The 27,267-nt window shown below is 64.2% G+C and overlaps 1 protein-coding gene and 2 long non-coding RNA genes across 3 annotated transcripts in view; 1 reads left to right on the top strand and 2 right to left on the bottom strand.

Moving 5' to 3' along the window:
- BCOR (BCL6 corepressor) overlaps positions 1-12,742 on the bottom strand; it is a 58,466-nt gene extending 45,724 nt beyond the window's left edge. The window contains exon 1 of the mRNA XM_085209814.1: positions 12,603-12,742. The gene's annotated coding sequence lies outside the window, so the exon portion shown is untranslated. The remainder of the gene's footprint in view (positions 1-12,602) is intronic.
- LOC146545567 (uncharacterized) lies at positions 3,110-4,946 on the top strand. The gene is made up of 2 exons (XR_014879838.1): positions 3,110-3,972; positions 4,399-4,946. It is a non-coding gene; the product is annotated as an uncharacterized LOC146545567 (long non-coding RNA).
- Positions 12,743-16,822: 4,080 nt separating the features above from the next.
- LOC146545566 (uncharacterized) lies at positions 16,823-26,052 on the bottom strand. Its single transcript, XR_014879835.1, has 2 exons — positions 25,961-26,052; positions 16,823-17,182 (listed from the first exon to the last, which is right to left on the bottom strand). It is a non-coding gene; the product is annotated as an uncharacterized LOC146545566 (long non-coding RNA).
- Between the last annotated feature and the right edge of the window lie 1,215 nt (positions 26,053-27,267).

Genomic DNA, 27,267 nt, shown 5'->3' with positions numbered 1-27,267 from the left:
TTTTTTAATACTACTGATTACAAGTGATCCCGGGGAGAACTCGCTGCATTCCCCTTTTCCCCCCTCGGCCAAACTTACTTTCTTTGCGAACGCCATTTCCTCCGCGGCGGCGTGGAACAGACCGGCGCTTGTTCGCCTCTGTGCCGTTTTGTTCCCCGCTCCGCAGCGGCGGACCCCGCGGGCACAGCGCGGCCCCGCGGAGGGGCCTCCCCCCCACACCTCCCCGAGGGAAGCAGAGCAGAGCAGAGCCGGGAGCGGGCGGGGAGGGGGGCCGCGCACGGATGCTCGGTGCTCCGCGCCGCTGCGGGGATGCGCTCGCCCGAGCGGCTGCCCCGTTAATGGTGGGCGCTTAACCTCCTCGTAAAGACAAATCCGGCGTTAATGGCACTGCGGGCTTCTCGCGGGGGATTCCCAATGGGACGGCCTTACCCTGGCTCTCAGCTACCCTCCTCGCCAGGAGCTCCCCCCGCCCCGAAAGTTGGGGATGAAACCCAGCGGGGTCCTCCTGGGGCCGGGGAGGGAGGGGGGAGGGGAGTCGGCGCCGCGGAGGTGAAATGAATGAATGCGAGCGCGGTGCTCAGCGCGCCCGGTGATGAGTGCTGGGAAAAGCCTATAAATAACAGATCACCGTCCTGAGCTCTGAATTGCCCGGCTTGAGTGTGTCTTAAATCAGACCTTTATCATTGCTTATTGTGAGGCTGCTTTTAATGGAAGTGCGGAAATCTGAATAACAAAACATGCCGGGCCCCGGCCGGCGTGACGGGTCCGCAGCTCTCCCGGCGCTGACGCGGTGCCAGCAAAGCGTGACCCCCCCCGCAGCCGGGGGGCTCCGCGCAGCCCGACTACAGGCGATCCCAGCGCGCAGTTCGGGGCCGCTCCGCTGACAGTACGGCCGTGATGTAACCCCCTCCCAGCAGAGCACGAGACGCGATCGGTTCCCGGAACGAGCACCGCGCTCTCGCTCATACAAAGGAGAAGGACAAACCCCGTGGACGCGCCGACGGGACGGACACGCCGATGGGGCGGACGCACGGACGGGCGGCACAGGCCGAGCAGTCGCCGCGCTCTGAGTTTCGCGGCCGAGGAAACCTCCACGGCTCGAAGGTGTGTTCGTGCAGCCTGCAGCTTGTATGTTAATAATTGGATACAGTCGATGAATCACCTCCGTCCTCCTTCTGGTTTTGTTTTCGTGTTGTGTTTTGTTTCAGAGGGGGTGGGGAGAGAAAAGCAGGAGACGCTGCGCGGCTCGGCCCTGAATACCAATGCCGCGGCCGCGTTCGCAAACACTGGGGTTATTCACTCCGCCCCAGAGGTGACAGCGGGCTCCGGGCCTCCGGGAGCGGCCCTGCGAGCGGGGGGCGGCGGCACCGGGCGGGGGCAGGGAGGGGCGCACACGTGTGCCTTCTCCTGGGAAGAACCCCTCATTTCTCCGCTCGGATCGCTCGCTTTTTTTTCCCCACCCGCGCGGCACACACGAGGAGAGATTCTTTAGTCCCGTACTTAACACTTCACAGTGTTTTTAGCAATTAAGGCGAGAGGGGGGTGGGTATAAAGATAAGCCACTTTTTCGCCCTGCAAGTGTGAAAGATAAGATAACAGCGAGCCGGGGCACAACGTCTGCTTACAACCTCCCCCCGGCGATTCCGATCGGTCACCTCTTATCGCGGAAAATGTTCATTTTGAAAACAGCCTCGGAAAAAAAAAAGAAAGAAAGAAAAAAAAAAAAGGAAAAAGAAAAGTCTTTTCCGGTCCGCAACGCCATTCAGACCTCCCGGCGCGGTGACGGGGACGCGGCCGCTCCCGGGCCCGGGGCAGAGGTCCCGGGAGGGACGCGGGCTCCGCCGTTCCCAGCCTGTCGGGCAGCGCCCACGCCGGCCGCGGCCGAGGCCACCCGCTGCTCCGCCAGCCCGGGGCCTGCCCGCCGGGCCCGGAGTTTCCCCCGCCCGCCGTGCGATAAGCCCAGATCCTGGGTACAAAGCGCTTCCCGATACCGCCCCGAGGGCGAGGCGCGGCGGCGCCGGGTGCCCGCTGCCGTCGGGGAGCTCCGCGCGGCCCCACGCGGGACACTGAGCTGCGGAGATCTGTGAGCCGCACCGCCCCGACGTGCCCAGCGGGGCGGCCCCGGTCCGTCCGCAGCTGCCGCTTCCCCCCCCTCTCCCTCCCCTCCCGTCGCCCTTCTCAGAACCGCGTTCTCGGAGTGACTGGGTCCGCAGATGATGACACGGGGAAAAAGGAGAAGAGAGCGAGCGAGCGAGGAGAAAAAGCACCCTCGAGGCCCCTCGCTTGGGCGAGATTACTCATCCCCAGAGTTCCCCTAAGTCGCAGAAACTTGGCCAGGGCTCAGGCCGCGCCGTTAGCACGGGCCGGGGCTCCCCGGGCATCTCTCGCTGCGGGGGCACGGGGCCGGGCCGTGCCGCGTGGATCGCGCGGCCCCGTCCCTCTCTCTCTCTCTCTCTCCCTGCCTCCCTCCCTCTCTCCCTCCTTCCATCCCCCGCCGCCGGCGCTCGCGTTCTCGGCAGCGTTTTATCTTCACAGTCACATCGGCAGCTAACGAGGCTCGGCGGCTGCAGCCCACACGACTTCGGTTCCCCGCATTTATCCTTCAATAAAAGCCGGTTCCTTTATTAGAAACAGGAGACGTGTCTCCCGCCGCCCCTGGCAGATCCCGAGAGCCGAGGCGCAGCCGACACCTCCCCCTCGGCCCCGCCCCCCCCCCCATACCCAGAGGGGCCACCGCCACCACCCCGCGCCCCCCGGACCCCCCACCGCGAGCAGCCCCGGCCTCCCCCCCCTTCGCTCTCCGCCGAACCGATTGCCTCCGCCGGGCGCACCCACCCCCACCACTTCGGTTCCCCCGCGTTTATCGCTCAATAAAAGTCGTTTCCTTTATTAGAAACAGCGGAGCCGCTTCTCCCACCGCCCTCACCTCGGGGGGCTGCAGCCCCCCGCCCGGCACGGCCCCCTAAAAATAATAACAATAACGCGAATAATCATCACAATAATAACAGCCGCCGTCCCTGGCAGCAGCACAGCCGCCCCCCCGCCCCTCCCCCGAGCCCAGCCCCCCCGCCCCGCTCCAATCCCTCACAGCCCCGCGCAGCAGCCCCCCCCTCCTTTCCCCAGGCGCAGCCAACGACCCAGCAAATCCCCACTCCGGGCACGGCTCGGCCCCCGCCCGCCTCGCGGCTCCCCCCCGGGCACACGGCAGGTCCCTGCGCGGGGCCGCGTGTGCCGCGGCTGCCGCCCGGGGATGGCTTTCCCGGAGCCGCCGGGAGAGCCGCTGCTAGGGGGGATGCCGATGCGATGTGTCGAGGCGAGCCGAGCCGCGCTGTGCCGAGCCGCCCCCTCCTCCGCGTTCCGATCGGAGCTCACCGCCGAGCTCTCCCGGCGAGGAGGGGCCGGACCGGAGCGCGCTGTGCATGGCATTAAATGCAACGGCCTGGCCCCGGCGGAGGAGGAGGAGGAGGCAGGTGATGCTGCCCGACACAATGAGGGGTTTGAGCGCTGCGGAATAAAGCGCCCTTCATGGGGCTGCGGGCGGTCGGGTCCCGCTCCTTCGCGGCGGAGCGGGCGGTGCGCGGGGTCCCCCCCCGGCCCTGTGCCCGCTGTGGCACGGTACAGCCGCTCGGGAGGCTGCGGCCGAGCCCGGCGCTGTGTCGGTGGCTGTGACATGAAAAGATGGCGCTCTCCCCTCCCCCGCCTCCCTCTCGCCTTACACTTCCTCCCGACAGCGTTTCCCTCCCGGTTTTAAAGCCCTTTTTTCTCTCTGCCCCCCCCCCACCCCCACCCCAAGCCGCTTTCCTCGCCGGATGCCACGAGCTCCGGCCCCGGCGGTGCCCCTCGTGCGGGCGGTGATGCCCTCATTGCACGCTGCGTCCCGACCCCGCGATATTCGCCGCTCTTTTTTCCCGGAAGCCCCGCGCTACGCCTCGCTCCGCTGTGAACTTCTGCTGCTAACGGGAGGCGGGGGGGGTGAGGGGCACGTACCCAAAACGCTCTCCTCTCCACCACCAACCCCCCCCCTACATACTCCCCCCCCTCGTTTCCTCCCGCTCCCCCAGGCAGGAAGGCAGAGCCGCGTGCGTGCCGGGGGGGCGGGAAGCAGCCGCCGGGAGCCACCCCCCCACACACCGACCCACACTGCGGGAGAGCCCTGCGGGGCCCGGTGGGGGGAGGGAGGGGGCATGAGGCGGCGGGGCCACCTCTGGCCGTTTGCCTGCACGGAGATGTGATCCGAGGCGGGGGGGCTCCGCCGCCCGAAGCCCCCTCCCGCCTCCAGCAGGCTGCTCCGAGCGGTTGTGTTTTTGGTTGTTTTTTTTCCCCCTTTTATTTTTCTTCTTTCTTTCTTTCTTTTTTAAGCCTGCAAATTAAATTCAGCGCCGCTCTTTCCTATTTTAGTGCGTGTGATGTTAATGGCACTTAGCGCCGGGGCGCCGCTCGCCAGGGATGTGCGGAGGCCTGGCGCTGCCCGCAGAGCCTCGAGGGCACACGGGGCCGATCCGGCGCGTCCCTTCTACGCTATCCAGGGAGCGACTGCGCGGGCTGACCGAGCTCGGTAAGCTGCCCACTTGTTTGTCTCAGGAGCATCGATTCCCGGCTAAGAGGCGCTCCTAGCACCGCGCGATGCCCCGCAGCTGGTCTTTCGCCCAGACAAACAGCGACGAGATGCGAGCGTTATTAGCCACATAAATAAATCATTACGCCGCGCACCGATGTTATTTCAGCACAACTCCTGAGCAGAAAATAGCCCGGCGGGGCCGCGAGGAGCCGCGCACCGTGCTCTCCCCGACGGCCGCAGCCCCGCAGTCGGGAGCCGTTCCGCAGCGCGGGGAGAGCGGCGGGACCGCCAATGGGCCGGGGACGGGGCTCACCCCGTCCCGCTGCGGTCCGGGGGGCGGTCCGGGAACGGCGGGGAGCGGCACCCCCCGGCCGGAGCGCGGCGGGTGCCGGCAGAGCGTAGCCCGGGAGCCGCGCCAGGCGGGCCGCCTTTGATATTCCGCACCGCGGCCGCTCCTCCGCTCGCCGCTAAGCACGCAAACGCCGGCGAGCTCCGGCGCTCTCCGTCAGAAACGCCGCGCGGATTTCTCCGCGCTCTCGAAGTAAACACGGGAGGTCTCCCACTTTTTCGCACTTAGCAACGGCCCGAGACGGGCCGCGACCATCGACTCCCGGTCGCGCCGCAGACGTTCGCTCGGCAGTTCAAGGGCAGGACGGGAACCGCGCGAGCGAAGCCCCGCCAGCGGAAATCTCCCATTCGCAGCGCCGCGCTCCGCCACCGCAGCCACCCCCGAGCACCTTTGTTCTGCGCGCAGCTGCTTTTATCCCCCCCCGCCTCCGCCCGGCCGCTCCCCCCCACACCTCCCCCAGCAACCCAGGACGGATCGCGGGTGACCCCGGGGGGCGGCGGGGTCGGGGGAGGGGCCGGGAGCGGCTGATGCGGAGCGGCTCCGCCGGAGATAAGGGCCGGGCGGCGGCGGGGCGGGCGGCCGCGCTCTGCGGGGAGCTGCAGGGGGGGCGGGGGCGGTGCTCGTCCTTTCGAGGCCCCCGGGGGGGCACGGGGCGGCCGAGGGAGCCGTGCTCAGCTCCGTTCCTCCGGCCTCGCTGCGAAACGCGGCGATCCCGCAGACGCCCGGGACGTTTTCCTTGATCTGAACTTCCTCGGGGTGATCCCCTCTCGCTACGGAGCACGAAACGCCTCCCGGACACGGAAAGCGGAGCTCGGAGCTCCTCCCGTCCCCTTTTGTTGCCCTCTCGCCTCTAAAGCACGGCATCCCCCCGGGGGCTCGCAGCGGCGGAGGGAGGGAGAAACGGACAGAGGGCTGAGGGCCCCCCGGGTGCTTCAAACTCCACCTTTCGTGGCGCTCGTGGCCCTTGCTGGTGAAGGCGATGAACGAGGCACTGAATGCATCACAGGTCCGCAAGCCCCTGAGCCCGTGGCCGTCATTTGCGAGGCTCCGAGAACTGCTGCCGGGGTTTGTTGTCAGCGCCTGGGGCTAGGGGGGGGGGGGTGTCGGCGTGGGGGGGTGTCGGCCGTATTGCTTCCCTTCTAAAAGACATGCAGAAAGTTTGTGCTGTCTTGACAACTAAGGCCATCTAGCCACCCCCTCCAGGGTGAGAAAAACACTGCCCGTTTGCTGGAGGCCATTTTATGAGACCTCAGGGAGACGACTTTCAGGAACACCGGGTGCCTCTTGACGACCCTTTCCCCATTCCCCACCACTGGCTCAGCCAGGCCACGGGCTCTGCGGGCCGAACTCTCCTGCATGGCCAATGGCCGCCCACCTGCATCTGAGTACACTCCCCTGCTCTGAGTACACAGTGTGTGAATAACACCGGTGACACACCCGATGGGAGGGCATGGGGACTCCTCATCCCAAACCACGTATTTTGCTGGAATGTCATATAAGATTCTGCTCCGAGAGCCACCGGTACGCACAGCGTTAATGAGACTTTGCCTCTGCAAAACAAAGCCAGGCAAATGGGAGAGGGAGAATTTGTTAAAGTGTTTAAAAATGCTGTCATGTTTGTTAACAGCTGCTTAACTCCTGTGTCTAACAAACACTGGGGGGGGGGGGGGAAAGTTATTTAAATTTTTTTTAAAAAGGCAATACCACGGCTTGCATACAATTAAATGATGACAGCCTATAATGTGTTCCTTCAAGACCTCCAGTAATACCAGGGCTCGGGAGACCTGAAATACCCAATTCATGGATTTTTAAACCAAAGAAGGGCTGTTACGATCGGTGCTCTGACCTGCCACATATCACGGGCCAGCGAGTTTCAGGCAGCCATTCCTGTCTCAGGCTCATAAATCCTGGCCGAGCTTTTAGCCTGGCATCCAGTCTCGCTCGGAAGACCTGTAAGTAACAGCAACCCCCCGGCCTGCCTCCATCATACGGGCGGCTGTGTCCCCTCACTGCTTTCAGAAGAACGCACCTATTTCTGCTCAGAATTCACAGCGCTTCATTTTCCAACATAGGATCTCATTATGCTTTTGTCTGCCACATTAAAGAGATCTCTGCTATCAGAAATCTCCCCATAGAGACACTTAGGGCACTTAAAGACTATGATCAAACCGAGCCATAGCCTCCTCTTGGATAAATTAATAGATGAGATTTCTTTCGTCTCAGGCAATAAGATGCGATCCCCAGACCTCGAATCACTTTTGTAGCCCTTTTCTGATCCCATATTAATTTGCCAACATTCTTCTGACATGCGAACACCACCGCAGGATTGGATGCCGCATTCCGCTACAGGTCTCACTCAAGTCATAAGTCCTAATGGCATCATTACGTTTACCTGCTTAAAATCCTATGCAGATTACCCTAATAGATGGCCTTAGCAATACCGACTTTATTAAAAACCCATTTTTAAAGTCGCCTGTCTCCACGCAGACCGGTGTTGTTCATCAAACTCACAGCACCAAGCGTCGCCTGGCCAAGCTGCAGAGCAGGCTGAGCTTCTCTGGCCAGAGCTAGAAAGCCTCCAGAAAGGCCGTGTTGGCAGAAAGCACCATCGAGGTGAGGGCAGTGCAGCGCTCACTTACACTCCCTTTGTGCACGTCCCCTGACTCATGCTCGCTCTGTGCCGTGCTGTCACACCACACCTGCCCCTTGAAGCTGAAATTATCTTCTATAAAATTATTTTTCCCATGACACACGACACAGCCTGCATGTCCGACCAGCACAGCTCTCCCTGCACTCACTCTTCCCACGTGCCCTCTTTTTGCTATGAGTCACACACGCTTGCCCTCTCTTCCTCTGACTTACACTTTCCTACCTCAAAGGACATGCGTGTCAGGAGATAGACCTGGTGGCCCTGTTTTGGATATCTGCTCATACAATCATTAAGGTTGGAAAAGACCTCTAAGACCAATTATCAGCCCATCACACCATGCCCACTGCCCATGTCCCTCAGTGCCACATCCACACGGTTCTTGACCGCCTCCAGGGATGATGACTCCACCACCTCCCTGGGCAGCCTGTGCCACTGCTTCACTGCTCTTTCTGAGAGGAAAAGGTTCCTAATATCCAGCCTGAACCTCCCCTGAATAAATGCAGTTTATACTTTCAGCAAGCACAAATCGCTCTGACTGCTGTCCCAGTGTGCTGCGGGACAGGGCTGCTTCTTCTCACCCTGATGTGTCCATGACTGTGCAGCCCTGCAGCCCCTTATATCCTGCTCCCCCTCCCGAGCTGCTGCAGCACTGGGGTCTGCTCTCCTCCACCTCTCCGGGGGTTTTGTCATTAGCTTCCACGGAGAGCAGAACGGGGCTGGATGTGGAAAACCAATATTGACATTCCCTTGTTTAAATATCATACATCAGAGGGGGTCATGGGCACCAAGGCCACACGGAAGGGCTCTCCCAGGAGCTATTACTGCCTTTTAAGAAGCACCGAGTGCCTTACCTCACATACCTGCCCCTCTCCACAAGTGATGTTGCTGCCACTGGGCAAATACCAATGTTCAGGTCTTTTCCTTCAATGCAGATCTCACCCGCTGCCATGCAGAGGCCTTGCACTACATGAATGCCTCATTTAAGCCCTCTTCTCTTTCTGTGGGAAATATGCTTCCCACACGCACTCACCTCTGTCTTTCCTTACTAAAATGCACAGTGTTTTCCTATCAAATGTGAAACAAGTAGCATTCCAACTTATTTAAAAAATTAATTGAACCAAAACATCAACAACTTCCATGTTTTCAGAACCTGCCCAGCCCTTGCTTGTGAAATGAGAACTGCAGGAGAGTCATTTTGCGTTGAAATCCACGGACATCTCTTCCCATGCCAGGCTGCCCTTCTCCTGGCGAAGCCCAGCAGTGCTCAGGGCTGGAGAAGAACACAGCCTGTTGGGTGTCCTGCGCCTATAGTGCACTGCTCTTCCTGGCAGGGTTGGGTCATGGGGCAACCCCTCACATCACTCAGTGCAGTGACACAGGGCATCATCTCTATGTTAGTGCACGCCGTTGCCCTCATCCCCATCCCTGTGCATCACTGCTGTGTGCTCCTCTGTACACCTCTTTGCTGTGCATCGGGTGAACAGGAGACTCTCAGGTAGGAAAAAAGGCACTTCACGGGTTCCTTAAGCCAAGAATTAGGGGAAGCGATAGGAAGAGACATGCCCCTTCCCTGCGAGGGAACGGCTGCAGGATTTCTCTTTTTATCTAAACCCCCAAACGGATTTGCCACTGAAAGAGAGATAATCCACATTATGTAGACACAAAATTACATTCACATGAACACACGCACACAAACACGCACTGTTCTCCCCTGACGGTGGGATGCTGGTGATGGGAGTGGGGCCTCGAGGAGCCCAAAGGTTACATGGGGACCTCGCCATCCTCGATGCTCCCCTCCCCGTGTTGCTGGAAGAGCAGTGTCACAGCACACCTTCCCTTAGTGGGGCTCCCAGCACCGTAACCCCGCTATTGGGTAAGGCGGTAGTGGTGAGCCCAGAGAGACAGAGCACGGCTGGAATGTGCCCGCTGCCCCAAGGCTGTGCATCCTGAGCCCTGCACCGCTCCACAATTTCTCCCCTCTGTTTTGTTGTTTATTTGACAGCCACTGCTGCTGTAGTAGCACTCTCGGTGCTGTTCCTGCGGCTTAGAGATCGCCCCTGAGAGCACTGCCAAGGAGATTTTACAACGCCTTCAGGGCACCGAGGGACAGCAGCAGGAGGACTATCTGCTCCGCTCTGGTCCCAGGCGTTCGGACTTAGATCCAGCCAGGCATTAATTCAGTGAAAGCCAGACGGGATCAGGCTGAAACTGGCATTATGCGCTGCTGGAAGCAAATCCAATCCACATAGTTTTAAGTGCACGCAAACCATTTTCTGTGGGGACCTGGACTGCCTTACAAGGGTGCTCGAGGGACCAGGTGACTGCTCGTGCCATGCACTGCAGCAGTGTAACCAGGGCTCACGGCCCTCCCCGAGGTAAGGATGACCACAAAGGCCGAGCCATTAACCTGAAAATGTTGTGGGTTTTTTTCTTTTGCCTTTCCTACCGCTGCTGTCCTTTTTTTCTGCTTCTCCTTACGCACCCTGCTGTAGGAGAAAAGCGCTGTGTCTCATCGTTGTGACACAAGCCCATTTTTTTGCTCTCTGCTGATGGTACCCAGAGAGAGAAGAGCTTTATGCAAGACCCACAGGGAGTGCAGACACCCGGGGCCAGTTGTTGGCAGCTCCTCTTCACACCTCCCCAAGGCCTCGCTCCAATCCAAAGTCATTGTGTGGGGCAGCACGGCTATGCACAGCCCAGGAGGACCCTGGTAAACTGCTCCTGTGCTGGTTTGCCACAAACGTTGTCGCAAATAAGAAAACAGGACGATGTCTTAAACCAAAGTGAGACATTTGTACGTGTGTCAGCTGCTGCCTCACTCTCACTCTTTCTTCAGATGACTCCTTGCCACGGGGAGGTGTCCCCAAGCCCTCACCCACATGAACCTACTGGACCGCTTCCCAGTCTCAACCGCCAATCAGCGCTCCCCAGACATCTGCTCTGACATCCATTCACTCTGACATCTTCACACACACGTACAAGCAGAGATCTCTGCAAGTGCCACACACACCACTTTCCCTCTCGGGGCTCAGCCACACACCAGGAACACACCTGGTTGCCACACCTCGGGATATGGTGCTCTGGCCCCATCTGTGCTCCAACACCAGCCCCAAAGCCGTTGCCTGAGGTGCGCTGAGGGCACAGTAGTCCCCGCTCTCCACACCAGCCCCGTCTGCTTGCTCCGCTCCTTTCCACGGGGTGACACAGCGCTCTTACTGCCCATTCCGAAGCGACGGTCAGAGGTGCTCCCGGATTTTCGCCTCCCTCTGCCTTCCGAGCTCAGAAGCGGCACTTTGTGCTGCCGGCCCGCTGCTTTCCCTCATCACCCCCCCTCCCCGTCTCTCCGGGGCAGCTGACAAGCGTGACAGCCGCCAGCCCGCTCTGCACGCAGGGGGCGGGGGGGCGAGGTGACACTCGCTCGACCCGGGGCCGCCTCCCGGCCCGCAGGGCCCTCCCGGAAGCACCGGGGCGGCCCCGACGGCGCGGCCCGAGGCACGGGGCCCTCGTGGGGACGGCCCGCGGTGTGCGGAGGTAGGGGGGTTGGAGGGAGTGCGTGCTTGGGCTGCGTCAAAGGTATTTGTTCTGATTGTCCCTTGGCTCCGAGTTCCGTCGTCGCTGCTCTTTGTTTTAGAGCTGCTCAAGTTTACTCGCAGAATTAAGACAGATTTTGGGGGGAGGGGGAGGAAGGGGGTAGGAAGCCTTTGTTCTCCGGAGTGTGCTTGTCTTACTTTTGTATCATGTGGCCTGAGCAGCACCCCCTCCCCGCCCCCGCCTACCCCCCCCTCCCCGGTCGTATTTACTCTATCTCGAGCCGAGTCCTTTGAAGGAAAGGGCAGAGGCGTCGTTAACCCTCTGCGCGCCTCGCGGGGCCCTCCGCCGGCTGAGCCTCCCCCGGGGCCCGGCTGCGAGAGCTGCGGGTGCCCGTTCCCATGCATGGACACGCACAGCGCGCCGGGGGGGAGCGGGCACCGGGGGCTTCTCTGGGGGAGCCCGGGGATCCCCCGTAGATCACTCGCAGGCTTAACACGGGGTTGGGAGATGCCGACAAACTCGAAACAGCTGCCGGGCTTTGCTCCGGCCTGCCTGCTAAAATACGCCGATCTCCTTTTAATCTGTTTCATATTCACAAATTAAGCACTTAGCCTAGGTAATAAATCATGAGGCAGTTTACGAGGCTAGCAGGAGACAAACAAGTGGAAAGGGAAAACAATCGCTTCCAAGTGCACGCGATGCGACGGCGGAGACGCAGCCCGACCCACGCTGCCCTGCGAGCCCCGGGGGAAGCGGGCGACCCCGCACCGCTCCGCCGCGGCCTTTGTCTGTCCGGCCCCGGCTGCCCGCACTGGCCCCACCTGGGAGAGCCTCTCCCGGTCGGGAATCCACGCGTCAGGCCGCCGGCAGCCTCGCTCCGAACAACCACACCGTCTCGGCCGTGGCGCGGAGATGCCGCGATGACACCGAGCGCCGGTGTCCGGGAACGGGGAGCGGTGCCGCTGGGCGAAGCGGCCGCACGCGTGTGTGCGGAGCCCCGCGTCTGCCAGGTGCCCGTCAGACAGAAAACAGCGCTCTGGCCGCCGGAGGAATGCCCCCGCCCTCTCGGGCTCGTTTCTGAGGGTGCTGGCGGAGGGTACGTTCGGTCCAGGGGGAGGCGGCCCCACCGGTCCGTCGGGCCGCCGTCACGGTCACGGCGCGACGGGGCGGCCCCGAGGGCAGGGTTCAGCCCGACCTCCTCGGAACCGAGCGGCGCTACCCGCGGGGCAGCACGGGCTTCTCGTCACTTTCCGCAAAGGCTCCGCGCCGGAGAGCGGCACGCGAAGGCCCCGGACAAAAGCCCCGGCGCTAAGACCCCTCCTGGCAAAGGCGCAGCCCGCCCCGAGCGTTTCGGACTTTTCTCGCTCCGCGCCGAGCTGTGCGGTGGCAGCGGGGCCGCGGGCGGCTCCGGGGCGGCGGGGGGGGAGCGCGGGGAGGGGGGTGGGCAGCGGCCCCGGGAGAAGCGAGGGGAGCGGGGATTTAAAGGGACTCCCGCGCGTGGGAGCGGCACCGACCTGAGTCCGTCCGCCCGCTGCGATCGGAGGAGCTCCCGGCGCGAAGAGGCGCCGTCAGAGGCGATTTATCTCCCGCCGGAGCGCGGGCTCCGCTTCCCGCATCGCCTGTGAGTAACAATGGCAGCTCTCAGCGGCTTTTCACGCTCTCCAGCGGACGAGCGGATCGCGGAAGGTGCCCGCGCCCCGCTCGCACGGCCGCTCCGCAGCATCCCTCTCGGCCGCCGCCGCGCCTTGTGCCGCTCCGCCGGGAGCCGCTCCCCGCGCCCCCCGCCCTCCCCCGCCCGCCCTTCCCTTCGCTTTTCCATTCTCAGGACTTTGGCGCGCGGCCAGCAATGTCAGGAGGGGATGAAACTCGACACAGAGATCTCAACCCGGAGCGATTTCCTCCTCCCCCCTCCCCCGCCCCCCCTCCCCCCCCCCCCCCGAGCCCCGAAGTTAACTTTCAGCTACTTTGGCCGCATTTCAGTTCGGAGAGAGGGGGAAATTGCAGGTCACCGCTGCCTGCTCGGCTCGGGCGTGTTTCTTTCTTTCTTTCTTTCTGTTTTTTTTTATTTAAAACTGTGCACATCGGAGCTTGAAATTCATCTGCGACTCGGGCGTGCTGCCGTTAACCCGTGTGTGCCCCCACCCGCCCCGCTCCGGGACCCCGCACCCGCCCGCCCCGCAGTGCCGGGGGAGCAGCGCCGGCAGCGGAGCCGCGCTCACCCCGGGAGGATGCCTCAGCACTTTCTGTGTTCCGCGCTTCCAGCAGAAGGGAAGCTAATTCCTCCGCTGAGGGCCTCAATCAGGCATTTATTTGACACTCATGATGCATGAACGGCTAAACGCTCGTCTGAGCGGGGGATCAGCCGCTGCTTTATAGCCCGCGAGTTTTTTGATGCAGGTGAATTATGCTGATCCCTGAATGCCTACTATTCCTGGGGGGAGGAGAGAGGGCGGGGGAGAGCAGAGTGGCGGGGGGGGGGGGGAGGGAGCTATGAAAACACAGAGGGGGACGCGCGGGGCGGCTGCGCTCCTTCATTTCAGCTCCGCACACTCGGGAAACTCTGGGATCGGGGCTGTGGCCCGCAGCCCTCCCGCCCCGTCGCTCCCGGTACCGGGCCCGGCCCGCATCCCGCACCCCTCCGGGCCGCCCCGTCCGCGCCTCCCCGGAGGCACAACATGGAGAGGGGAAAGGCACGGCGACAACATGGAGAGGGGGAGCCGAGGAGGAGGAGGAGGAGGAGGGGAGAAACCATATGGAGCGGCAGGGAGGGAGGCGAGCGAGCCGGGGGAGCCGGAGGAGGCAACGCGGGGCAGGGCGGCCGAGGTCTGGGGGCACGGAGCGCGGGGGCGGCCCCGGGGAGGGGGTTGGGAGGGTCGGTACGGCCGGGGCTGGGGGTGAGGCGGGGAGGCCGCCCCGAGTCGCTGCCCGCGCTGCGCGGCCCCGCTCTCTGTGCCCATCTCTCCCGATCCCCTCCGGGGAGGTTTCTTCTTTTTTACAGCTTCTCCTCCTGGCTTCTTTCCAACTGTTGTTCCAGGACCGAAAAAAATAACAATTAAGTAGGAGGCATGTCTTGTGACTCGCACAATCTCTCCTAACGCCCGAGTTCAATTTTACACAACATTTAATACAAATATTAAAAATCAATATATCAAGGGGGCTGTTAATGAAATGTTACAGGGAGTGTGTGCCGCCAGATAGGATTCGGTGGGAACGCGTGTGATGCAGCGAGAGCGGGATGCGGCCGTCTGCTTAATCCCCCCGCTAAAAACAAAAGATAAAGGTGTTCATTAAATCATATCGAATCGAATTAAACTCCATCGCCCGGGCCTTCCAGCAGAACAGGAGCCTGAAAAGCAGGGGATGGAGAATGAATCTCAATGCGGCTCCTGACAACGGAACGGGAATCGGAACGCATTAAAAATAAATCAGAGCGCCGCTGTAGGTCACAACGCGGAGATAGGACGGTGCGGGAATCTCCGGACGGGCAGAGAGCCGGGGGCTGCCCGCAGGTACATCCCGGCACAGGGAGGGAAAAGCGGACTTCCTGAGCCGTGGGTGACGCGGGGGCTGCGGCACTACTTGCCTCGTTGGCAAGGACCGACGATCCGCCGGCCGTTCGCCGGCTCCAGGGGCTGCAGTGTGCCCCTCGGCGCGCTGCCAAGCGGCGTCCTGCTCGCTGCCGGCTGCGCCCGCCTTCCCCCGCTCTTTGCCCCTCTCCTCCTCCGCCCGGGCCGCTCCCTGCTCTCCCCGGCTCGGCCGCGATGCCCTCCTCCAGCCCGACCCCTCGCACTGCTCTGCGATGCTCCCGACCCCTCTCAGTAGTCCTCGAAGCCGCAGAGCTCGAGGATGAGAGGACGTTGCCGGCCCCGACGGCACATCCGCACCCACCACGGTCTCGGCGCACGGCTGCGAGACCCAGACAGGAGGCTGCGCGGCTGCTGCGCTCTCTACCGAGGCGCCGAAGGGAGACGAGGGCCCCAAAGGGAGGCTGGGCCGCGGCCCGAAGCCCCGCTCCCTCCCGGCGTCCTGCAACCCGAGCCCAGGCCACGCTCTGCTCCGTTAAGAGCCGAGGGCAGCGCCCGCAGTGCCCGGCAAAGGGCTCTGACCGCCAGGCCTGCCCCCGCCGCGGGGCCGCTCTGCCGGGCTCTCTTCCAGCTCCGGCTCAGCTCCCCGAGCTGCTCGGGGCCGCCGCTTGGACTTCGTTCTCGGCTCTCCCGCTCCGGCCCCCGGGACCCGCTCACTTCGCCCCCGAGGCCGTGCCGGGCCCGTCTTCCTGCCCCGCAGTCCCTGCACGGCGCATCGCGGGCCGAGCCGGGAGCGTGGCTGCAGCGGGAGGCAGAGCCGAGGCAGAGCCGCGGCAACGCTGCTTTCCCCCGGCTCCCAGCGGCCCCCCCGCACGCTCTCTGCTGTCAGACGGTTTCACGGCGCTTCGCGATCGCGCTGCTCCGCTCCCTCCCCCCCCTCGCCCTTCTCTCTCCGCCCCGCGGGGCCGGGCCGTGCCGCACGGCAGCGGTTACGCGTGCAGCGGCTCCGGAGCGCGATAAACACCCCCGGCCCCGCGTTGGCCCCGGGCCCGCCGCCCGCTGCGGGGAACAGCCGCGCTGCCCTCGGAGCTGCGCACTGCGGAGCGGGGCCGGGGGGACGGCGGCGGCGGCTCCGTGAGGCCGTGCCGCGGGACTGCGCTGCCGGGAGCGCGCTCCTGCTCCGACCTGAACCCGCCCGCTCTTCTGTTTGTTTATTTCCCGGCCGCGGTGGCCGGCTGCCAAGCACGCGGACCTTTCCTATTAAAAACCCATTTCTCTTGCCCTGCGCGGAGCGGCTCTTCGCTCGCCGCGCTCCGTTGTGCCGTTAACGCAGCGCTGCGCAGCGCAACCGGGGCCGAGGGGGAGGGAGGGTGGTACCGCAGCCCTGGAGGCGATGCCCGGCCCCGGGGCCCCTCGCCCTTATCGGACGCCTATCCCGCAGCACGGGGTTGGCGCTGCCTCTCCGGCCGGGGCTCCCTGCGGGGCGGCTCCCGGCCCTTCTCCTCCCCGGGGGTGTCGGTCGGTCGGGGCCGAGGATCCAACAATAAAGTAGATTGAAATAAGTCTGCGGTTGGTGAGTTTCCAGCGATACTTAATGGCACTTGCAGTAAACAGTCCCTCTCTGTGCTAGCGGGGAAAATCATCCAGACACAAGCGCATTCCACCCCCTTTAGGGCTCCCTGGCTGTTATTATAGTTATTGCATTACTCTGGTGTAAGCCTTTTGTAACTAAGCTTCTATAAAGCCCCGCTTACAAGCGCCCTGATTAGAATTTTCCTTGCCAGCAACCAAAGGCCACCCGCTTTCCAGTGCTATACAGAGGGAGCCGTCAGCAGCCACCCCTCTGAATGTGCGCTTTGTTCCTGCCAACAAGGAAACGAGTGGGCTTCCACTGGGGAGAATGCGGCCCTTCTGTCGCAAGGAGCTGGGGGGCACCGGGCCCGGCGGTGGCGGAGGGGTCACGGGGCCGCGGGGTGCGGGCCGCCCCTGGTCTGGGAGGGGAAGGAAAGGGGGGACGCGGGGCGATGCTCGCCCAGGGGGACGGGGCGAGCTGCGAGCCGCAGGCGGAGCGGTCACCTCGCCGCGTCCAACGCCGGCGCCGGTACCGTGGAGCAGGGCCGGAATGCCGGGCTTTCGCTTTCACGCAGGATGTGTGTAACACGGAGCATTTCTCAGCTCGCCTGATTTTTAACTTCCTCTAAACCTCTGTGTTGTTTTTTTTTTATTATTTTTATTTTTTTTATTATTTTTCCCCTCTCTCTCTCTGTTCGGAGAGCAGCAACGTGAGACCGGGAGGAAGCACGCTGCTGCCGTGCGAAATGCAGACCATGTGTGGAAGCGATGTGCCCGGCGGCACCCGGCGGCGAGGGGGTGACAGGGCAGGGCCGGGCCGGGCTCCCCTGCTGCGTGCCACCGTCCCAGGGCCGTCCAGCACCGCCGGTGTCATATCGACTTACAGCCATGCGCCGTTCCCGTGTTGATCGGGATTCTTTCGGTCTGAGGCTTTCACGAAGTGCTTTGTGTTCGCCCACCTCGAGGCTCCGCGGGCAAAGGGTTAAATCTTCGGAGGGCTGGAAGGAAGCAGCCGAGTTTCAGCAAAGAAAAAAAAAAAGGAAAATAAAGAAAGGTGGGGGAGAAGAAAGGAGTGGGAGCGGGGAGAGGCGAGGGCCGCACGATGCCCTGATCATCCCTCTGGCTGCTGGAGAATAATAATTAATACCAATCGTAACCCGCGGCCTTTCTCTCCTATTGGGCTCTGCCAGGAAGCGCCTCCGGCCCTGGGGCTCCCCGTTCCCTCTCCGCCGTCTTCTCCCCGTCCCTTCCCTGGGCAGTGAGAGGAGAAAGGGCCGCCCTGCCCACCTCCGCCCGTGCTCCTCCGATCGCGGCGCACAGCTGTGGCAGCGCGGTGCCTCCTCCAGCTCTTGCTCCTCTCTCCCGGCTCCGGCTCGGCACCCTCCTCCTCCTCCCCCTTTGTTCTCCCCCCTCCGCCTTTCCCTCTCTTTAAATAGATTTCAAGGCGCTGCCTGGTGGAGAGCGGCTCTCCGGAGAGCGCAGCTATCGCTTCCCCGCCGTAACCTCCCCCCCCTCCTCGGTTCTCCGAGCACAACGCGATCCCAGCGCCGAGCAACCTGCGCTGGGAAAGATAGAGAAAAGCACAACTAGGCCCCCCCGGGTCGTGCACGACCGCGTGCAGAGGGAAAGCTCGGGTTGACCCTCCCGAATTAAGAGGAACGAGGGCAGCGGGGAGCCCTTCCCAGGCCGTGCCCCCCCCCGCACTGCCCCGCACCCGGAGCGCTCCCGGGGCGGAGGGAGGCCGAAGACAGAATGGGGCGGGAAGAGGCGAAGTGCCGCCCGGAGAGCTGTTGTGACAGATGCTCGGCTTCGCTGGTGAGAGAAGGAGTTAAAAGCGAGCGAGCTGTTTGTCGATCGAGCCGCTTCCCCGAGCGGCTGGCTGGAAAGCCGTCCATCAGCAACCAGTCCGACCTGCCCGTGATAATATGCGATCAACACCAAATCACCCCCGCCAGGCACGATCCATCATCACCGCGATGCGATGGGCCCTTTTATGGCTGTGTCTACGCGGGGGGCGGGCGGGAGAGAAGGGGGAGGGAGCGGGAGCGCGTGAGTGGGGAGGGGGGCATCCGCCGCAATGGGAACCGCAGCCCCCCCGGCTCCTGGAGCGGCGGAGCCGAAAGTTGCCGGGCCGGGGCTGCGCCTGGCAGCGGGCCCCGCCGCCTCCGCCTGCCATCAGCCTCCCCTCCCCCCGCCGGCTCCTCCGGGGCGAGCTTGACTGGCGTTAAATTAATAATTAATCGGGTGAAATTGATTAAAGGGCTCTGCGCGCGATGGGGCGCGGGGAGAGCCCTTCCCCTCCTCTTCGGCAGCGGGGAGCTGCCGGCCCTCGGAGCTCCGGGGGCGCCCGGCCCGAGCAGGAAGGAAAAGGGCGGCGGGGAGCGGGGCGGGGGAGGAAGGCGGCGGCGGCGGCGGTTGCAGCAGCAGCAGCAGCAGCAGCAGCAGCCTCGCTGGTGGCTGCCTGCAAGCGAGAGCGGCGGCAGCAGCAGGCAAAGGCTGGCCCCAGGCTGGCTCGGCTCCGCGCAGCTGGGAGTGCGTGTGCGTGTACAAAGCCGGAGCCCGGGAGCTGCTCGAGGGCGGTGCTCAGCACCACAACGCCAACCTCCCCCACCCTTCCCTGCCCCCCCTCTCCGGCCGAGATCAGTCTCTGCCACGGAAGGAATGGGGAACCGCAGGGGACGCGGCCGGGCCGGCGCACGCCTCAGTTGCAGCCCCGCCGAGGTGGGAAAGGGTTAAACGTTGGCGGAGGTCGGGGGATGGGAAGCGAGGGGAGGGGGATGCCGAGCGCAGGGAAACCACAGCGCACCTGGGCTCGGCTCGGGAGCCGGAACGAGCCACCGTCTCCTCCTCCTCGTCCTCCCTCCTCCCTTCCTCCCAACCGCGCGGTGCCCGCCCGGCCCAGATCGCTGCTCTATCTCCGCAGCAGCGGAGCGCAGATCTCCCGGTCCTATCGGCCGCTCCTTCTAACCCCAGTGACCCAGATAACGCGGCGGCCTCGCCCCCCATTCCCGCCCCGCAACGCGCCGGGCCCCCGAGCCGCCTCCTCCCCCCCTCCCCGCTTCCTCCCCGGGGGCTGCGCGGCCGCCCCGGCGCTGCCCTCCGTCCGCAGCCCCTCCCGGCCCCTGCGGTGGGGCACCCTCGCCGGGCCCCGTTCCCTCGGGTCGGGGCGGTGCTGCCACCCCCCCGAGCCGGCCCGAGGTCATTGTTTGCCTGCGCGGAGCCAGGCCGCCGTCAAAATACCAATTAAAACCCAAACAAACACCCCGAGCCGGTCTTTCCTGGACACGCGGGTCGGAGCCACCGCAGCCCCAGCGTTGTTATTCCTGGGCTGCAAATAGCCCTGGCTCCGCCCTGACAATCGCCTGTCAGAGGCCTCTCCTCTCCCCTCCCGGAGGCCCTGCCCTGCCCCGCTGTATTTACTTTGGAAGTGTGTGCGCGGACGGGAGCGGCGCGGTGCCTCCTGCCCGGTTCCCCCGGCACGCGGGCTGTGGCGGATCCTGTCCCCGCTCCGCGTGACCCAAGATAACCCAGCCGGGGGGGGGCACAGGGCCGGCGCCGACGGGAGAGGGCGCGGGGAGCCCCTCGCTGCGGTGCGCGGAGGGGCGAGGGGGACAGGAGCCCCTCGGCTTGGGGGCGGCCCGTGCTCCGCATCGCCCTGCGGGGAGGGGGGGGAGGGGCGGCGGGGAGATGGCAACGGGGCTCGTACCGCCACGAGGGCCGAGCAGCGAAGTTATCACCAGCCGTGACCAAAATAAATGCCTGTGATAAAAAAGCCCTGACAGCATGATCCATTATGCGGGTGTCACCGCGTACAACGAGGTTCAATCAGATACGTCGGTTGCCGTGGACAACGGGGGAAGCGGCGGTACCGGGCTGACTGCTTTGCCGGAGAGGCGGCCGCACTGCCCTAATGGGGGTCACACGGTGCCATCTGCGCAGGGGTGGCCCGGCGCCGCTGGGAAGGCACCGAGCACGGCCCCGCGGGCTGCCCCGGCCCCTACGACGGCACGGGCCGGGCCCCCGGGGGCTACCGCGAAGCCTCCCGTCTGGGCGTCTCGGCACGGCTCAGCTCGGCTCCCCGTATCCCTCAGCAGCCCGGGGCGCGCCGCGGTAATCACGGAGCGTTTGTTCCGTGCCGCGCAACCACCGCCTCCCGAGCGCTGCCCTGTTATTAGCGGGGAGAGGCGAAGGGGGAGGGCTGCGCTCTCGCTGCGGGCTCCGCGCTGCTGCACGTCCTCGCCTCCGGCGGAGCCGATTGCAGGTGCCGAGCGGGGGCCGCGGGGGCCCCGGGGTTAACGAGGGCTTAGGGGCAGCGGGGCCGGGCTCGCGCGCCACATTCCTACAGAACGCCTCCCCCGAAGAGGGGGCCCGCGGCCAGACGGTACCTTTCGGTCCCGGCCCCTCTCCGCCGCCCCCGGGGGTGAGGACGCGACCTCAAGGCATAAGGCACGGCCCGCGGCGGGGTGTCCCCCCCTCCCCGCAGCCCTGGCTCGTGGTGCCCAACGTCCCGGTGCGGGCGCTGCGTGGCTGCGCTACGGTCCCGAGCAGCAGCACGATGCCGCGCCGCCCCCCCCCTCCTCCGTCACGATTTAATGCTTTCCATGTTCGTCGGCAACTGCGCTTCCGCAGAGGAACCCCGGCGCGCTCCCGGCCCGGCGCTGCGCTGTATTGTGGCGAGCGAGGCGCAGCCGGAGTGAATCCATTACGCCGCGATCCGACAGCACAGGTTTCTGCGGATACCCTCTGATTTACATTTAAAACAGCGCTCAGCCATTGTCTGCCAGCCGGGAAAGAAAACACAGCCCCGTAACTTCCAATGACCTTCAAAGAAACGCAATTAACTGCTGCAATTATCGGTGCACGCCTTGTAGAAAAAAAAAAGACACAGGTGCTCGCCTCGCTGCTGTTTCACCTGGATAAGCAGCCCGTCTCCTTCTCTCCCCCCCACTCCCAAACGCACACCTCTGCAGCTCCCAAATGCAGGACCCCCCCGGCTGAGAACAGCGCGGCTTCGTCACACGGCCGCACGCAGAGCTCCGCTGTTCGCGGCCGCCGCCGGCGGGGTCTCTTCGCGGCTCCATAAAGCGCTGCCCGCCCCCAAGCCCCCTCCGCCGCCCCGATACAGAATTCAGGTTAATGGGCTGGGCTCAAAGCCGCGCTCCCTTCACCCCGAACGCTACCCTTCTGCGCCTATCGACCCTCGGAGATGACACACCGACAACCACAGCCCCCACAGCCCCCCCGGCCCCGGGAAGCACCACCACGGGGAGCGGCACCGGGGGTGGAGGGGGGGGCTGTCCGCTCTCGGTTCTCCCCTCTTTTGCACACGCACACACCAAATAAATAAATAAGGAGGCGGCTGGAGCCATCTGGGGTTGGATGGCTTCTCATCTCATTACAGAGCATTAGGAGAAACAGGCAAATATACAGCTATTAAAATTAATCGCCTCGCGCTGTCAGCTGAACATAATGGAAATTATTTATAGGCTGCCTGAGATGCCGGGCTCGTCACGGAGGCGCGGTGCGGAGCGGAGCGCTCGCGGCTCTCGGCAGCGAGAGGCGTGCGGGGCCCGGCCCGAGCCGGCCGAGTGCGGACGGTGGGGCAGGGGCAGCGGAGGAGCCGCTTTTTGCGGGTGCGGGTGTTTGGGCCGAGCGGAGAGGAAGCAGCTTGGGTTCCCGTAAGGCCAAGGGGCCGCCCCGGCGCAGCGTCCCCGGGACCGGGCGGGGCCCTCCGGAGTGAGATCCCCCCCCGTGAGGGTTCTGGGGGCTGCGGGAGGGGGCGCGGACGATCCGCCCGCAGCTCGCCGTCCGTAGATGCGATGCTAATTGGCGGTCTTTCCGCCGCTGCCCCTGGAGCGGCCTTTCCGAGCTGTTGGCTTCTGCTCGGGGGGGAGACGGGGGTCTCTTCCGCTCGGGAAGAAAAAAAACCAAACCAATGGGCTTGCCGATGCCGAGCAGAGCCGGCCTGTTTTTCCGACCGAGAAACAGAGAGTGTTACGGAAGCAGGAAAGCGCTGCCCCTGCATTTCCCACTCCGCACATCCTCCCTCCTCCCCCCCAACCCCCCACAGCTGCGGAGCGCCCCGCGGGGGCCAAGAGCCGCCGGGCGGGGGCAGAGCGCAGGCGGTGCGGGAGCCGAGATCGCTGCTTCGGCGGTGCGGGAGGGCAACGGTTGAGCACAGCCGTCCCTGTGCTACCCGCCCGGGGCTCGGGAGCCTCAGCGGGTAATTGACAGTCTCGAACCCAAATTGAAACATGTGTTAACAACAACGCCGCGCATCTTAGGAGCTGCCCGGGAGACCGCCACCTCACTCTCTTTATATATGATTTGAATCCACCGGAGGGAAGTGGCACGGAGCTTGGAAAGCACGTTTCCCCTACCTGTAAATCAGCGCTTAGCACCGCGTTCAGGCAAGGCAGCGCCGACGCACACAGCGGGAGGATCGGAGCCATTCCCCCTCCCACTGCCCTCGCAGCGCTGTTTCCACGCCGCCCCGAGCCCCCCCGTGGTGCGGCGTCGGCCCACGCGTGTCCGCTGGAAACCCCCTCCCCTAGTGCTCCTTTAACCGACCCTCCCCCCTTAAGGGCATTTGCCGTCTCCGCAGCGCAGATCGGGTCTGGGCAAGGAGAGCCAACTCGTGCCGGAGCGGTTGGACGTGCCGAGGCAGCACAGCGCTGGCAGCGCTCCCCGGGAAGGGCTCCAGGGCCTCCCACCGCCAGCCGCAGCCCTTCCACCCGCAGCTGCCACCGTCCCGTTCCCGCACCCCGAGGAGCAGCTGGAGCCCCGCGGCGCGACCCTGCCCCGGAGGTAGCGCTGCCGCCGAACTCGCGCCGAAGTCACAGCGGGGCGGCCGGCAGATGGAAAATCTCCGCTCTTCCCACACAGGAACACGGCGGGGACGGGCAGAACGGTGCCTAGGCGCCGCGCGGGACGGGGATCGCCGTGGGATCCCTCTCTCGTGGCCCGTCCGCACACCGACCCGGGAGCTCTCGCCCCCACGCGGGCTCGGCCCCACCTGGGGACGGAGCCGCCGGCGAGAAGCGGTTTCCGAAAGGCGGTCCCGGGCCGGGCTCGGGAAAGGGCTGCGGGGTACGATTCCTGCCCGGCCCCGCGCCACGGCTCTCACCCACGCGTGAACTCGCTGGAAGTCACGCGGGCACGCCGCGTGTCCCGTGTCACACGCTGCCTCTCCTCGCCGGCGCCACGCACACGGTCGATGTCACTCACGCCGAAACCCACACGCACCGCCCGCCTCTCGGCAGCGCGCACCGAGGGGCTCGCACGCCTCAACCCGCACCGACACCGATCCGCACCCGCACACGGGGCCGCGTCGGGACTGCACCTGCCGTCGGGCTCACCGCCCTGGGACACCCCTTCCCCTTCTTTTCGTCGCACCCCGGCCCCGCACACCGTGGCGGGTGGTGCCGGCGGTGCCGCGCCGTGCGCCCGGCAGCTGCGACGTGCCGAAGGCGGCCGGGGAAAGGCCAGCGGCGCCCGGGGCGCGGGCAGAGGCCGCGGCTGATCTCTTGGCAGAGCCGCGAGCGGTTTGGCCGCCGCAGCCGGGAGGCCAGCCCGGATTATTCATCACGGGCTGGCGAACACAATCCTTCCCCCTCCCCCTCCGCCGGCCTTGGGTATTTCGTCCCGGCCGCACAAACGATATTCAACTCGTGTCCTCTTCCGTGCCGGCACCGAGGAGCCTCCGGCTGCCAGAACGGCGCACGGCGGCGTCCCTGTTCCCTGCGGCCGGAGAGGAATCGGGGGGGAGCGACCGCTCCGCAAACCGCACAGCCGCGGCCCCCGCGGGGCGGCCAGGCGCTCGTAGCGCGCCCGCGCCTACGGCAGGCAGCGCTCCGCCGCGGGGTTCGGCGGCCTCGGCAGCGAGCCGAAGCCGAAATAAAAGCACGCTCCGCACATCCCGCAGCTGCCCGGGCGCCGGGTCGCGATCGTCCTCGCCCGCAACCCCCCCTCGCCGACCCCGCTCCCGCGGGGGCTTTCCGCGCCCGGCTCGGCCGCCAGCCGGCCTCCCCTCGCCCCCTGTTGGAAAGGGCTGCGCGGTGCGGGGCCGCGCTGTCGTCTCCCGCGAGCGCAGGAAACGTGTCCGGTCCGATCCGCGAGCGGCTGCGGGGCGACGCGGCCCCGATCCCTTTCCCAACCCCGACCCTATTCCTTCCCTTCCCCGTCCCCATCCCCGCCGACTCAGCAATGCAGCAGAGCGCATCTCGCACTTAAGACAGGATATTTAAAGCTTAACTCCCTGGTTATTTTCGTCCCAGACCAAAGGAGCTCGGCTGCCTATTCGGGCACCTATTCAGATGCCTGCCCCGACCGATACCCGAGGTTATTAATTTCCTGGGGCTACTCGGCGTCTCCGCCCCGACGCAGCGGGACGCGCGCTCCGGCGTCGTTCGAGGCCCGGGGATGCGATTCGGAATCGCGGTGCTTCGCAGCCACTTCGCGTTTCGTTACTACGGGAGGAATCAGCCTGCAGCCATACAGCGTCGTTACGTAGAGCCGTATCGATTTTCGAGCAGAGCTCCCCACCGGTTTAATTGTTTTTAGGAATGTCAATTGCAGCTCTCGCGTTCCCTGAATTCATCAGGGCCCACATGACGAACCCCATCGTCGCCCTAATTCATAGGGCTGCCCGGCCCTCGGGGTGCGTTCAGCAGAGCCCTGCAGCACTCCCCTCCCCAGCACACACCTCCAGTCCATCCTGCCTTACGGTCTCAGAATGAATGCACCGAATAAATACACCCCGAAATTAGTCACCGTTCCCGGTTTCGGGTTTTACAGCTCAAAATCCCCATTGCGACGCCGACCCAAAAAAAAAAAAAAAAAAAAAAAAAAAAAAAGCAAACCACACCGAAGACTCATCGAGTCTTTAAAAAATAATTAGGAAGAAAAACAAGCCGAAGCCGAGCCGCTGCTGCTGCTCGGGGCTGCGCTGAGAGCCAACAGACGCCCTGCATCCCGGCCCCTCGCCATCCTGGGGGTGCCCGCCCGCTCTCGGCCGACCGACGCCGCGAACACGCGTGGGCCGTCGCGGGGACTCCCGGCAACCCCCGGCCTTCCGCGACTCGGAGCGGCACCGCGGGCGCCGAAAGTTTCCGCGCCGCGAGCGGAGCCGAGCGACAAACTCCCGACTGGGAGAAACCCGGGGCCAACGTTCCGCTTCGCTCAGAGCCCAGAGCGCTCAGAGGCGCTTTAGCCTCCCTCCCTCCCCTACCGACGCTGCCCTCGGGACGGGGGTCGGGACCGCGCGGCGGATGGTCGCGGCCGAGGGAGGCGGCTGTACGGCCGTTCCTTCCCGCTGCTCTGCCGTCCCCTCTCGGCCGCAGCCGGCACTGCACGCCCGGCCTCCCCATATCCTGCCCCCGGCTCCCCCAACCCCCGGGGAGCGCGCCGGGCCGCTCCTTCCTGCCACGCAAAGGCGCGTGTGTGTTAATCCCCGGCCGCTGCCCGCGGGGCGCAGCTGTCGCCCACACGCCGAGAGCGTTCTCCCCCCCCTCCCCCGTCCCCGCCACCCCGGGCCGCTGCGCTCCATTCCGCTCCCGGCAGCCCCGCCGCGGGCTTTCCCGTCTCTCCGGTGCCGCCCTCCGCGCTGAGAGCCGGGGGCAGGAAAGGGGCCGCCCCCCCCGGCAGCGCTTCCCCGGGCGGAGCTGCACCCCCCAGCGCAGCCGCCTCCCCCCGGCACGGTACAGCACCGCGGTGACACCCGGCGCCTCATCGGCCGCAGGGAGAGCCGAGCCGAACTGTGCCGTGCCGTGCCGTACCGCGGGCAGCCCTCGGCTGCTGTTTGTTTTGTTATCAAATCAATTAAGCTGCCGCTCTCCTCTGAAACGGGGGCGGGAGAGGGGGGGAGGAGGGGGCACGCAGCGAAAGCGCGGCCACTCCTTTGGCATCGTCTCAGCAAAGCGAAGAGCTCCTCCTGTTGGACGAAAGCTTTCCTGGCGGATGGGAACCCCCCCCCAGCACGCGAGCAATTTCGTTTTATTATTGCATTTCGTGCTGCGTTGCTTCACTTTGCGTTACACTGCGCTGTTTTATTGTAGCCCGCCCATTGGGAAGATCCTTGCTGGCTCTCAGGGGATTCAAATCAGCCTTTAATGCGGGGTAGCTCCTAACGTGGACACAGCAGAACAGAGCACGGCAATGGGGCAGCTCATCAGTGAGCGCAGGACAGGTGCAGCTGATAATACTACTGCCAAGGCACGGCGTGGTGGCATAAAACCACTCCTGTGCATCCACACTGATGGGGTGGAACTCAGTGGAGCCAATAGTTGTGATATTAAAGTACCAACAAAACAACAGTTGGAAAGAATTGCAAGGAAATACGATTTTGTTACATGCTTATGGTCAGTCCTTACTGCTACTCTGTGCGGTAGTTGAGGAGTGCTGGGTGGGAGGGCTGGGAGCCACCTGGGCTTTTTGTATGTGATGGTGGGATGTACCCTGAGCAACTTTGATGGACTGTTAACAATGTTTTCGGTTTGGTGGGATTTCTGTGCAAACACTGGCAGATGGCGTGGGTGGCTCGTGTTTTCATCTCTCTGTTCCTTCCACGGCATCTTGCGAAGCCTGAGATCTTCACGCATCACCTCTCTTTCCATATCACCTCTTTATCTGGCTGTTTTTCCCCTCTCCTTACCCAGACCACGCCCTGGGCTAATGCTACATCCCGTTGGTCCTAGAGCCCAGACCGCCCCTTTCCTTCTGTTTGCTTTGCAAAGCAGTGCAAAGTGTTCAGGCATCACCTGACAGCAGACGAGGCGTTCAGATGGAGAAGGGGGCACGAGCAGTGAGGGTTTATAACTGCAGCCAGGCTCTGGGTACTGTGTTTGCAAGGCACAGGTGCGAGGCGCTGCAGTGCAGGTTTGTGGTGTGAGCCAGAACAGGAACCAGCTCTCCCTGTGGGCAGCAGGCTGTGTGCTCACTGCGCCGTACAGGGCCGGCCTGTTTATACAGCTCCCGATGAAGGTGATGGATTGGGCAATCTTTTTGCACTGCACTTAGACTAAAATGTTTCTGGCCTCACCTTAAGGAGGAAACCGTGTGTTTGCCTCCATCGTCAGTGTTTTGA

This window comes from Meleagris gallopavo, chromosome 1 (genome assembly GCF_905368555.1).
Source record: "Meleagris gallopavo chromosome 1, MGAL_WU_HG_1.1, whole genome shotgun sequence".
NCBI lineage: Eukaryota > Metazoa > Chordata > Aves > Galliformes > Phasianidae > Meleagris > Meleagris gallopavo.
This window is presented reverse-complemented; position numbering and strand designations above follow the sequence as displayed.